At 42.9% G+C, this 14,833-nt stretch overlaps 1 pseudogene; it reads right to left on the minus strand.

The window, feature by feature from the left end:
* LOC139564081 (leucine--tRNA ligase, mitochondrial-like) overlaps positions 1 to 12,803 on the minus strand; it is a 47,909-nt pseudogene extending 35,106 nt beyond the window's left edge.
* Positions 12,804 to 14,833: the final 2,030 nt, after the last annotated feature.

Below are 14,833 nucleotides of genomic sequence, written 5' to 3' on the forward strand. Positions count from 1 at the left end.
CTTCCAGCTTTTGCTTGCTTGCAGTCAGTCAGTCAGTCAGTCAGTCAGTCAGTCAGTCAGTCAGTCAGTCAGTCAGTCAGTCAGTCAGTCAGTCCCACCCTTCTCCTCCTCATAATGCGTTTTCTCACTTATTTCCACTTCTTCATACCAGTGTCTCCCTCCTTCCCTCCGCTTCTCACAACACTATTAAGAATTGATAACCTCCTTTCACCCTTCACTATTCCTTCTTCATCCTTCGCTTTCTCTTACTGAAGAGAAAGAAAACGGAGGAGAGGCAATAAAGGGGGGAGTGGAGAAGAGAAGAGAATGGAAGAGCAGTGGAGAGAGAGAGAGAGGTGAGGGAGACAGGGGAGGAGAGCAGTGTGCATCGACTCACGAGTCTGACGCTTCAGACAAAAATCGGTATCCTTGGTAACTGCCTGGGCCTAATTTGTAAAGCCGAGTGCTGGATGATATCAGTCTATGTGAGCGCATTCGTGCCGAGGTAAAATATACAGACATTGACTAGAGAAATGAGTATGTGTAGATCTAGAAATATAAAGAAATCCCTACGGTCATTAAAATAGATGTGCTTGCCGTGTTAATACACCGTTTTTCCGGTTTAAATGTGCCCATTATCTAATGTAGTGAGGAGGACCTTTAGCAGATCTGTTGTCGAGAAGAGATGAACTCCTGATGGACAGGACAGGCTGTCTGCCTCGGTTCATTTCTCAAAGTTACATCAGCACAAAGAGACTGTCAGAGGCAAACCATCATCCCTTTTTAACAGTCGATGCTCCACAACAACCCCAGGGCCAAAGTCAAGTCTCTAACTCCCCCACTACGACTGTACTGCCTACATTCAACCCATGGATAACCTATGGATAACCTATGGATAGAGGAGGAGCTAAGAGAGAAACCTGTCCACAGAGTGGAAGACTTAGATGTATATTAGGGAGTGACTTGTCCATCCAGGCCAGCAGGGCAGCCTGACAGACAGGAGTCCCAGGGGAGGGGGCTGATTTTGGGCATGCAACACACTGGCACGGCTATGCTAAAGTGTATGTGTGTCCACCCACACACAAATCCCAAAAGCTCTGGTTCCATCTGTGAAGAGATGAGCTGCAGGCTGAAAGCAGAGCAGAGCCAGAGGCAGTATAACCACTAAACATCACACCACAACTCGGCTACAGGGAAGGGATTTTACTAAACATCACACCACAACTAGACTACAGGGAAGGGATTTTACTAAACATCACACCACAACTCGGCTACAGGGAAGGGATTTTACTAAACATCACACCACAACTCGGCTACAGGGAAGGGATTTTGTCTCTACAAGTGTAATCTCCTTGAATGAATGAACTAGTTGAAGACAACTTGTTCTCTCTCTGGTGTGTGTGTGTGTGTGTGTGTGTGTGTGTGGACACAGTAAATGGATTATCTTTCTCTCTGACAGATGCTGACAGACAGATATCCCCTTGGACAGCAGCGTGTAGCTGTCTATCCATGACAGTCCATACGACAACTGAAATAATAGTGGTTAAGAAGACAGCATTACAGCCTTACTGCTGGTAGCCCAGATGCAGCCTACCTGCTAAGAAAAATAAAGTCCATATGAAGACAGAAATGTAGCCAACACTGTGACCCTCTGAGTGGATGAGGGCATTTGCTTAGTAAACAACCAGCAGGGCAAAGCTATGAGCAGCAAATACACAACAAACACACCTGCAGATATATTCAGTCACAGTCACAGCTGCATGACATACAGCAGGTTGTTAATGGATTAGTAAACCCTGAGGGCTTATTGACTCAAGTGTGATGGATGAAACATCAGGGTTGTGTTCATTAGGGCACGCAACGGAAAACAAAAATGTGTTATTGCACCAGTCCCTCCCTGCTTCAATATGAACACGACCCAGGCGATAGTGCTCATAATTACTCTACTCCTCCGTCTCCTCTTTGCTTCTCCTGAACCTTAGTCTCTCTCCAACCCCTAGCCATCTCTCTCTGAGTGGGAGGGAACAAAACCCTGCTGCTTACAAAACAATGACAGGCCCGTTGTGCCACACTCACACAACACTGACAGCACTTTGTCAGGCTCCATTAAATCAGCCCCAGAGGATTCATCCAAAATGGCACCCTATTCCCTATATAGTGCACTACTTTGGACCAGAGCCCTATGGACCCTGGTAAAAAAATGATTCCCTATCAAAGGGAATCTGGTGCCATTTGGGACGTAGCCTGAGAGAGGAGGGCCTACAACACAACACACACCAAAGAGGCGCTGTCCGTCTGGCTAAGAAGGGGGAGTGGGTTAGTATTGTGACAAAGAGAAGAATGGCTGGAGTAATGGTTTAGAACAGTATACAGAGGGAGGGAGGGTAAGAGAGGAGGGAGAGAGAGAGGGGGATGAAGAGAGAGAGAAGAAAAGAGAGAAAGAGAGAGATGAGTGAGGGTCACAGTGAATTCTTTAGTAACCATTTCAAGCTGTGGGTGACTGGCTGCAGTAGGGGACACAGTGACAGATCCGAATGGTGTCTCTGTGGAGTCATTTGTCACCAGGGGTTTGTAGGACACCAACGGTCAGATCATCATCTCTCTTAAAACACCAACACACATCTTTCACACTTTTCTATGAGGAGCAGAGTCATCAACACATTAGAATGGATAGTGGGAGCTGGCTTCCCTCCCTGTCTTACCCCTGCAGAAACACTTAAAGGCAGATGTCTTAGGGGCTCACCAACTGAAAGAGTCATTGTTTTGACATGAAACCTTTTAATGCCGTAATCATGTCTGATAATGTGCCATGCGTAGGTAGTCCCACTGAAAAGTGGTCTTGTGGCTAAGAGCACTTAGGTAAGCACAGTGTAGCGTAGGGCCAGGGAGAATGGGGGCACTCTCAAAGCTACAATATGCAAATCCTTTTTCAGAAAAATGGCAGCCCCACCAGTTGATGCTGGGGAAATGTCCTTTGAAATGACAATTGAACTCATTCCCAGATCCCAGTTCGACCTTTTAAGAGCGGCGTTAGAAGGCAAAGCAGAGCAGCATCTCTCTCAGTTTAAACAGCCTCCACACACACACCTCCTGCAGAACAGATGCCAACTGTGATTCAGACTAGACAGAACATCAAGGCCGTAATGACGATGGATCAGGGCTTCCATTACAGGGAACATGTAAAGAGAGCGAGAACGGACGGTGACCTTGTGGACTGCACACAAAGTGCTTCACAGTGGTATGCTTCTACGTGACTAACCTGGAGTCGTGACAGTACAGTTTGTGTGAATGCATAGAGAGCGAGAGAGAGAGAAAGAGCTATAGAGACAGACATGCATTAAGGGGTGGAAAGGAGAAATGATAAAAGTTAACAGTATGGGCAGCTACGCTTTTCACAGTTGAATCTCCAGCTACTATCAGGGCCAGTCGCTTTGGATAAAAGCGTCTCCTAAATGGTATATATTATTATTACCTGGTGGCCCCTCATCCTCTGGAAGTGTCCGATGGTGTCACTGATGGTGTAGACCCGTACATGGCCCATGTGGAAATGGCCGGAGGGGTACGGGAACATAGACAGGACATAAAACTTCTTCCTACGGGAACTCTGGGGAATACAACAAACACATGCTCAGGGAAACAGACTTCACGAGGCTCGTGAGAGCCTCACCATCAATAATTATACAAACTGTTTGACAGGAACTAGCCCTACAAATCTGTGTCTGGCAACATGTGATTGGCGTATAGCTTCATGTACAGTTGAAGTCAGAAGTTTACATACACCTTAGCCAAATACATTTAAACTCAGTTTTTCACAATTCCTGACATTCAATCCAAGTAAAAATTCCCTGTTTTAGGTCAGTTAGGATCCCCACTTTATTTTAAGATTGTGAAATGTCTGAAAAATAGTAGAGAGAATGATTTATTTCAGCTTTTAGTTCTTTTATCACATTCCCAGTGGGTCAGAAGTTTACATACACTCGGTAAGTATTTGGTAGCATTGCCTTTAAATTGTTTAACTTGGGTCAAAGGTTTTGGGTAGCCTTCCACAAGCTTCCCACAATAAGTTGGGTGAATTTTGGCCCATTCCTCCTGACACAGCTGGTGTAACTGAGTCAGGTTTGTAGGCCTTCTTGCTCGCACAAGCTTTTTCAGTTCACAAATTTTCTATGGGATTGAGGTCAGGGCTTTCTGATGGCCACTCCAATATCTTGAATTTGTTGTCCTTAAGCCATTTTGACACAACTTTGGAAGTATGCTTAGGGTCATTGTCCATTTGGAAGACCCATTTGCGACAAAGCTTTAACTTCCTGACTGATGTCTTGAGATGTTGCTTTAATATATCCACATAATTTTCCTGCCTCATGATGCCATCTATTTTGTGAAGTGCACCAGTCCCTCCTGCAGCAAAGTACCCCCACAACATGATGCTGCCACCACCGTGCTTCACGGTTGGGATGGTGTTCTTCGGCTTGCAAGCCTCCCCCTTTTTCCTCCAATCATAACAATGGTCATTATGGCCAAACAGTTCTATTTTTGTTTCATCAGACCAGAGGACATTTCTCCAAAAAGTACGATCTTTGTCCACATGTGCAGTTGCAAACCGTAGTCTGGCTTTTTTATGGCGGTTTTGGAGCAGTGGCTACTTCCTTGCTGAGCGGCCTTTCAGGTTATGTCAATATAGGACTCATTTTACTGTGGATATAGATACTTCTGTACCTGTTTCCTCCAGCATCTTCACAAGGTCCTTTGCTGTTGTTCTGGGATTGATTTGCACTTCTCGCACCAAAGTATGTTCATCTCTAGGAGGCAGAACGCGCCTCCTTCCTGAGCGGTATGATGACTGCGTGATCCCATGGTGTTTATACGTGTGTACTATTGTTTATACAGATGAACGTGGTACCTTCAGGCATTTGGAAATTGCTCCCAAGGATGAACCAGACTTGTGGAGGTCTACAATGTTTTTTCTGAGGTCTTGGCTGATTTTCTTAATTTTCATATGATGTCAAGCAAAGAGGCACTGAGTTTGAAGGTAGGCCTTGAAATACATCCACAGGTACACCTCCAATTGACTCAAATGATGTCAATTAACATATCAGAAGCTTCTAAAGCCATGACATCATTTTCTGGAATTTTCCAAGCTGTTTGAAGGCACAGTCAACTTAGTGTATGTTAATTTCTGACCCACTACAATTGATACAGTGAATTATAAGTGAAATAATCTGTCTGTAAACAATTGTTGTGAAAATTACTTGTGTCATGCACAAAGTAGATGTCCTAACCAACTTGCCAAATGTATAGTTTGTTAGCAAGAAATTTGTGGTTGAAAAACGAGTTAATGACTCCAACCTAAGTGTATGTAAACTTCCGACTTCAACTGTACGTTCATGCCAGTATTATAAAAATGTTTGAAAACAAAACAAAAATCTGATTTTATGACTTTGTGGTTAGGCCTAAGAGTTATACAGCCTAGGTCAGTGCAAAACTACACTCCTAGCTCCTGGATTCTTCTGTCTGTATTAAGGTTGCAAATTTTGGGGAATATTCAGATGTGGAAACTTTATGGGAATTAACGGGAATATATTGGAATTAATGGAAATATATACAAATTAATATTAATACCATTTTAATGTTGATGTTTTTTTGCATTGGATATATTTACCATATCATATGGAGACAGAAACACACACCTTTTACCTTATCATAAGTAGACAGAATTGCAAATGATTAAATCATTCCAATAGAAAAAAATAACTATTTAGTTTTGAATTTAACTTTAATGAAATGAGTTGACTCTTCACATGGGATGATTTCACTGAAAAACAAAAGAAAGGGAATATTGAATGATCCCCAATGATGCATCGCATCTCGCAAAAACGTTTTCAACATACATCTGTAAAATGATAGTCTAGAAACTAAAGCTTTGGTTGTCTTCCTCTCAGGCTTCCATGTCTTCTCCCCGGACCTCAATGTCCACCTCTTGGACATCAGGCTCTGAGACCTCATCTTCACTGTCACTTTCCAACCTTGTTGAGGATGGCTCGTTGTCAGGCTCAAAAAGCTTCAAATTTGCCCAGATGGCCAACAATTTTTCAACCCTTGTATTGGTCAGCCTGTTGCGTGCTCTGGTGTGTGTGTTCTCAAACAAGGACCAGTTGCACTCTGAGGCGGCTGATGTTGGTGGGATTTAGAGGATGATGGAGGCAGCAGGGGAAAGAGCATCAGATCCACAAAGTCCCTATGACCAGGTGGCTGATGAGATATGGTGGCACGACTGCCATATTGCATCTCCATCCCAAAGCCCTTGCTTGGAAGTGTACTTCGCCAGACTGCCAAGAACCATGCCCTCATCCAGGCCAAGGTGGCGAGACACTGTAGTGATTACACCATAGGCCTTCTTAATCTCTGCACCAGACAAAATGCTCTTAACAGCATACTTGGGGTCCAACATGTACACTGTGGCGTGTATGGGCTTCAGGCAGAAGTCTTCACGCTTTTTGATGTATTTCAGAAATGCAGTTTCCTCTGCTTGGAGCAACAGTGAAGTGGGCAGGGCAGTAGGGATTTCTTCTCTTACTGGCATTGTCTCCCTCAATCCATGCAATGGCTACTGCTATAGGTTTCAGGAGTTTCAGGCTGCTTAAAATACATCCCAAAATCCAACTCCCAAAATGCATCATCCAGGAGGATCCTCTTGATGGGGCTGTCCATATCGGTAGACTGTGATATGGCTATTTCTTGGAGCGACTCCATCCCCTCCAGGAGACTGTCAAACACTTTTTATTTTTCATTTAACTAGGCAAGTCAGTTAAGAGCAATTTCTTATTTACAACGATGGCCTAGGAACAGTGGGTTAACTGTCTTGTCCAGGGGCAGAAAGACAGATTTTAACCTTGTCAGCTCGGGGATTCGATCTAGCAACCTTTCGGTTACTGGCCCAACGCTCTAACCACTAGGCTACCTAACACTCCAAACACGATGACAACACTACCCCAATGGGTGTTGCTGGGCAGCTTCAATGTGGTGCTCTTATTCTTCTCACTTTGCTTGGTGAGGTAGATTGCTGCTATAACTTGATAACCCTTCAAATTCCTAACCATTTCATTGGCTCTCTTGTAGAGTGTATCTATTGTTTTCAGTGCCATGATGTCCTTGAGGAGCAGATTCAATGCATGAGCAGCACAGCCAATAGGTGTGATGTGAGGGTGTGATGTGATGTGAGGGTAGGACTCCTCCACACAGCTTTTCCTTCTACATTAGCTGCAGTGAAATGTCTCCACACATCAGATGGTGCCCGTGGCAGTCTCGTGTAACGATTAGGATTTTTTTTTTTTTTTTTACCCAAATACAATTCCATGTACAGATAAATAGTTAAGCAGTTAGATTGGTGGTGCTCTGTACTGGTGGTGCCCCGATCCCGCAGCTGAATCAACTTTAGGAGACAGTCGTGGCGCTTGCTGGACTTTCTTGGGCGCCCTGAAGCCTTCTTCACAACAATTGAACCGCTCTCCTTGAAGTTCTTGATGATCCGATAAATGGTTGATTTAGGTGCAATCTTACTGGCAGCAATATCCTTTTCTGTGAAGCCCTTTTGTGCAAAGCAATGATGACGGCACGTGTTTCCTTTCAGGTAACCATGACTGACAGAGGAAGAACAATTATTCCAAGCACCACACTCCTTTTGAAGCTTCCAGTCTGTTATTCGAACTCAATCAGCATGACAGAGTGATCTCCAGCCTTGTCCTCGTCAACACTCACTCCTGTGTTAACGAGAGAATCACTGACATGATGTTAGCTGGTCCTTTTGTGGCAGGGCTGAAATGCAGTGGAAATGTTTTTTGGGGGATTCAGTTCATTTGCATGGCAAAGAGGGACTTTGCAATTAATTGCAATTCATCTGATCACTCTTCATAACATTCTGGAGTATATGCAAATTGCCATCATACAAACTGAGGTAGCAGACTTTGTGAAAATTAATATTGGTGTCATTCTCAAAACTTTTGGCCACGTCTGTACATGTGATAGAAGAGTGCACTGTGCATGTAGAGGGTTGCAATTCCATTGAATTGGGGATAGTTTAACCAAAATATGCCACAAGACCTAGAATTGCCTTATGTGTATCCCACAAAAAAAGGTTCACTGTTATAAGCTAACTTTTTTTAATGAATTTAAGCAAAATTCCCGGGCTTAACTTCCCATGGAAAATTTCTGGAAATTTCCCAGAAAGTTTCCGACCCTTTGTAACCCTAGTCTGTATGTCTGAGTGCAGCTGCAGCAGGTTTCCAGAGTGTGTGAGGCAGCAGTTCTTTAATGATTCCCAGTGTCTTTGAGAAAGGCCAGCCAGGCCAGATAGATGGCAGAGTGAGATGGCAGAGTGAGTGGCTATCTGGACTACACACAGCCTGCGTCCTGAATGGCACCCTATTTCCTACGGTCCATGGTCAAAAGTACTGCGTTTTTCGTCATGAATCTTGTTCTGGAAGCAGCTCTGCATAGTGGTAACTAGCTGGCACAGCCACACAAAGTAATAAAATCTGATTTTAAACTTAATCTTTACCCTAACCTCACCCACACGGCTAATCCTAATGCCTAACCCTAAATTAGGACCAAAAAGGGTAGTAAGTTTTAAGTTCCTCGGCGTACACATCACGGACCAACTGAATTGGTCCACCCACACAGACAGCGTGGTGAAGGCGGCGCAGCAGCGCCTCTTCAACCTCAGGAGGCTGAAGAAATTCGGCTTGTCACCTAAAACCCTCACAAACTTCTACAGATGCACAATCGAGAGCATCCTGTTGGGCTGCCTGGTACGGCTACTGTTCCGCCCACAAACGTAAGGCTCTCCAGAGGGTTGTGAGGTCTGCACAACTTATCACCGGGAGCAAACTACCTGCCCTCCAGGACACCTACACCACCCGATGTCACAAGAAGGCCATAAAGATCATCAAGGACAACAACCACCCGAGCCACTGCCTGTTCACCCCGCTATCATCCAGAAGGCGAGGTCAGTACAGGTGCATCAAAGCAGGGACCGAGAGACTGAAAAACAGCTTCTATCTCAAGGCCATCAGACTGTTAAACAGCCACCACTAACATTGAGTGGCTGCTGCCAACATACTGACTCAACTCCAGCCACTTTAATAATGTAAAAAATGATGTAAAAAATGTATCACTAGCCACTTTAAACAATGCCACTTAATACAATGTTTACATACCCTACATTACTCATCTCATATGTATATACTGTACTCTATACCATCTACTGCATCTTGCCTATGCCGTTCTGTACCATCACTCATTCATATATCTTTATGTACATATTCTTCATCCCTTTACACTTGTGTGTATAAGGTAGTTGTTGTGAAATTGTTAGGTTAGATTACTCGTTGGTTATTACTGCATTGTCGGAACTAGAAGTACAAGCGTTTCGCTACACTCGCATTAACATCTGCTAACCATGTGTATGTGACAAATAAAATTTGAGTTGAAAAGCACATTTTGGTTTTCATACATTTTTACAAAATAGCCAATTTTGACTTTGCAGCTGGCCCATCTAAGGGGCAATCGCTCAGTTCTGCCTCCATGACAAAACTCATGACAATAAATGTCAACCTGTGCAATAAATAGGAAATAGGTTGCCATTTGGGACTTCACTCTGTATGAATCACCCAAGGCCAAGAGGGGCCTGAATAACTCAATGAGCTCAGACTGACTAAACAACCTTTACATAGGCAAAAACAACGGTTTAAAATATCTTGAAAGAGCTCATTGAATACTTTTGTGTGGAAGGCCTGGGCTGAATCATGACGCATTGTGGGGTGGTAACAATGTCGTAACACAAGGTTGGATGTCAGGGTCAGCTACAGTACTACTTGCCTTGGAGGACTGTTGATGGTTGTGACAACAGTAACTAAAAACAGAGACGGACAAACAGGAGACTGTGAATAGGTTACTTCATTACTAAGCATATTACACCTATGAGTCAAGAATATTAGACAGTAAGTGAATGATTTAATGAATGTTTTAGAGTCTATGCAAACCAGAAGGCCTCCCAAAGGGAACATTAAACAGGGTTCAACCAGACAGACACACACATATAAACATAGAAATAGGCCCAGGTACTAATGTCCCATGATGACTATGGTTATTCTGAAGGATCCTTAATGACCAGAGTATGGTTTAACATTAGGCTAGACTATAATTGGAACTAAAGCCAGGGGTGTTTTAAAATATTCATCTGACAATCTTTCCCAGAAGCCTCTACTAAGGGCCAACATAAAGCAAAGAGAGAACTTAAGAATTGCTGCCAACTCACCTCCTCCAGGGTATCCCTCTGCCACTGCTCCATGATACGGGGGTGCCACCACTGCTCCACCCTGCGTCTGGTGTCCGCTTTATAGTCCCTGTCCCAGACCCCTGTCTCGCTAAACAGGGTCCGAACCCCGGCTCTGGGGCAGGGGGAGAGGAGGTGGGGCAGGGGGGCCATGAGGGCACGGTCAGCCCTGGACCTGGGTCTGCCCAATCCCAACCTGAACAGGCCACTGTCACGCGGGCAGAGAGACACTCTGTACGCTGCCATCGGCATGCCTCTGTTACCTAGGCAACACAAGGACACAGTTCTATTAGTCAGTGCTCTGCTCACAAGAAAAGACAGCAGAGCACACAGAAGCTGCAGCCAAAGCCTCAGTCAGCTCGTACCCATTCTTAAGGAAAATAGGCTGCTAGGAACAGGATGAAAATAACAGTCTGGAGTTTGATTCTGGTTAACAATACTTGGTGAGTAATACCTGTTCATTAACACAGTAATAGATGTTCAATAACACCTGAAGGCATCAGATCACATAAGGCAAAAACTTTGCTGAAAAAAGGCACACACATTCACACAGTCGCCAAGGTAACCCAAGAAGATATTATTAGGGTAAATCCATTTGAATTCAATCCCTTTTTGACAGCACTCCTTTTGATTTCAACTAAATCTTCCATACATATTCGCCCATTGTAGAAGTGCTCAGAAAGTGACCTTTTGTACACGAATGTGCTCAAAGTTTACCCATTTTTCATACCCCATACCCCAATGCCAAGAGTGTGCAAAGCTGTCATCAAGTCAAAGGGTGGCTACTTTGAAGAATCGCAAATATAAAATATACTTTGATTTGTTTAACACCAGTTTGGTTTCTACATAATTCCATATGTGTTATTTCATAGTTTTGATGTCTTCACTATTATTCTACAATGTAGAAAATGTAGAAACCCTGGAATGAGTAATTGTGTCCAAACGTTTGACTGGTACTGTATATATCTAAAAATAAATGTATATCCCATGGTGAGAGAAGGACGATATGAAAATCTGGATACTGCCCATCCACTTCTTCCATGCCGGGCAAACAAGTATAGAACGTTAATTAAATCAAAAGGGATGCTGTCAAAAAGTGATTGAATTCAAATTTAGCCTATATTATTATAATAACAACCCTGGGAACAGAGTACACACACATAGACTCTCAAGTGACACCGATGCTGCTGACATGACACATCATGAAAATATTTACCAAGAAGTGTTCCATCCCACACAGCATATAAGTCAAGGCCCTTGGTAACACAAGTGGGTCAGACGTGACAACCTACAATTGCCCCTTGCAACTGCCTCTAGTAATAGGGTATTTTCCTGGTCACTAAATCATCATTGCAAGACTGCCATAGAAGACAGCGAGTGGTTGTCACTTTATACAGTATGCTAGACTAAATCCCTGAGCTGGTGGACTGTGCCTATGGACTGACCCCCTGGGAACTTTTCTAAAGAGCCTATAGCCTAGTGGTAGTTAGCTCATCCATATTTATACAGGTGACGACACACTGATACACTCAATGAATCTGTAAGCCTACTGATATGGATTACTTGAAGGAGTTGTTTCACATAAGCTATCTATGTTTGAGAATTCAACAAAATGTTTAGTCCCTCCAAATATGACAAACAAATGACAAAAAAAATCACTGCATGCACAAACAGTATATGTCAGTATCTTTCATGCACGACCAAGTCAATAATATGGAAACATTTGAAATTATGATTGTCTGCAGACTGTAGAGTAAGTGTTGCTCGCTCACCAGTCAGCAGCATTCATTCTCCTTAAACACCCACTCAAACCATAGATAGAGACATCTTCTCTGCTGTAGCCTAGCTACTCTATAGTCTCTATGGGACATCAGTGCAATGCCACAAACACACTATCCTCCAGCTAGAGCAGAGAGATATATAGAGAGAAAGAGACATAAACAAGGTTGTGTCTGTGCATATGAGAGTGTGTAGGAGAGAGAGATAGGGAATGAGATGTTTCTATGCTTACATTGACCCTTGTGAATGCCATATCTTTACCATGGAGAGCCTTGCATAAACCTTGAGAGATTCAGGCGATGCAAATCACGTTGTTCCAAGTTCACATTGGGTAAACACATTAGCATTTGTGTAAGATAATAGTTTTATGTGCTTGTTAGTTATTCAAGAAATGAATCACGAATACCGTTAATAAGAAACATAGCTAGCTAAGTTAGATCGCGACTCGAGCTTTCCATTCTTGACATGACACTGACAGCCACATTAGCTAGCTAGTGACATTTGTAAGCTAGATGCATTGTTGAACGTCTGTTAAAAAAAATAAGCTTTGATCACAGGGTTTGAAGTTACTCACTGTGTTCAATTTCCAAATCCTTGCGTTAAGCGATATGGATTTTATCATGATCCATTATCTATATCAGATTCAAAATGTTCTTGTGCACGTAAAGTCGTTGTATTCCCCCTGTTGTCATAGCTCACACCTCCTCCATGTGCACCGCCATGTTTATTTATAAAAGCTTTATTGACAGCTTCCTCTTAGAATTGTAACAGGGTGGATTCCAAAGTAATTTATTGATAAACACTAATGTTTTTAGTTTTTAGTTTGTTAATTACTATGAATTTTAAATTAAGAGGTTAAATATACATTTGAGATATCATTTTCTACATGTAGGGGTTAATGCGTTCTTCAGCTGTCCTCATAAGATAACCCTTTGAAGAACCCTTTTTGGTTCCAGGTAGAACTCTTTTGGTATTAGGTAGAACTCTTTTGGGTTCCATGTAAAACCCTTTCCACAGAGGGTTCTACATGGGACCTAAAACGGTTCTACCTCGATTCAAAAAGGGTTATCCTATTGGGACAGCCAAAGAACCCTTTCGGAACCCTTTTTTTCTGAGTGTAGCATGTTACATGTCATCTGTGTGGCACACTTTTGCGGGACCCTCGACTTTATTTTATACACAACAGTCATCCAAAACGGGTCTGGTCTGTTCCACAACTCAACTGTTTGGGCAGCCAGGTGAGTTAGGGGATCTCTCTTACAGTGTTTGGCTATCTCTCTCTGCAGCTGTGCTCATATATTGATTTTGTGTGTGACTGTGTGTGTGTGTGTGTGTGTGTGTGTGTGTGTGTGTGTGTGTGTGTGTGTGTGTGTGTGTGTGTGTGTGTGTGTGTGTGTGTGTGTGTGTGTGTGTGTGTGTGTGTGTGTGCGTGTGCGTGTGCGTGTGCGCGTGTGCGCGTGTGCGCGTGCGTGTGTGTGTGCCTACCAGACAAGACATCTTGTCATTATCCCCAAAATGAAAACAAATCAGTTAACTGAAACCAATCAAAACATGACAGATGAATGTATATGCAAATGTGGGCATTTTGGATACTAAGAAATAGAAAAGTCTATTTGAAGCTTTGGATGAAGTTAGATGGGATAGGAGTGAGACTATTTTCTCAAGGTCAGCATGTCCTAGTTGCACAGTCTGCTCTACTTCTCGTTTGTTCATTGTTGTCGATGTGATGTGAATATATTTCAAACACCTCAACTTTTCTGTTTCACTGTCATAACAGACACCATACCCACTGATACAAATTCAGTATAGGCATTCTCAGTGTCGCCTTGATGCAATTTTTCCCATAGTTGTGATCTCAAAGGAAAAAACTTGCAGTTGCATTCTAAAATTACATGGTTTCTGCCCACATTGTCAACCTGTTTTGTCACATGATGATATCCTCAGGCACCAAGTGAAAGAAATACATAGTCACCTTGACAGTACCAGTTAGCAATGACCAAGATATACTGTGTAGTCAACCCCAACTTCTATCTTCTAATTCAGTCTGTATTACATTCAGTGAGTTTGTATTACATTCAGTGAGTCTGTATTACATTCAGTGAGTCTGTATTACATTCAGTGAGTCTGTATTACATTCAGTGAGTCTGTATTACATTCAGTGAGTCTGTATTACATTCAGTGAGTCTGTATTACATTCAGTGAGTCTGTATTACATAGGTTATGGAGTGTTTGGTGTCAATAAAGGGAAATTGTTGACTTTAGGCTACACATAAGTTATTGCTCTCATTCAAATTAAATAACTTGGATCTAACAGCTAAGTATTGAGCTATACATGTTAAAAGTTCAAACTTTACACTACAGCGTTTGCTTTATTTTATTCATTGCAATGGCTGGCAGTCACGAGACGGTTCTGCTGGTTACCTTAGCAACCATTTTATCTCCACGCCAGATTGTTTTCAGTTAAAGGATTTAGATTTGTGGAACGGGGAGTTAGGCGAACCAACGCACGCACGCACGCACGCACGCACACACACACACACACACACACAAACACAAACACACACACAAAGGCTCTCCTTAAACTTGTTACAGCGCGAGAGTTATAAAATCACTACCTACTACAGAAAAACTGAAAGGCCTTCTGTTATATCTTGCAGTAGCACGTGCCTCTTTGATGTCGACTTCCATGTTAATATGATGACTGTACAGAGTACAGACTAGTGTTTCCATGCACTCCATCTCCAT

This window comes from Salvelinus alpinus, chromosome 35, assembly GCF_045679555.1.
Source record: "Salvelinus alpinus chromosome 35, SLU_Salpinus.1, whole genome shotgun sequence".
NCBI lineage: Eukaryota > Metazoa > Chordata > Actinopteri > Salmoniformes > Salmonidae > Salvelinus > Salvelinus alpinus.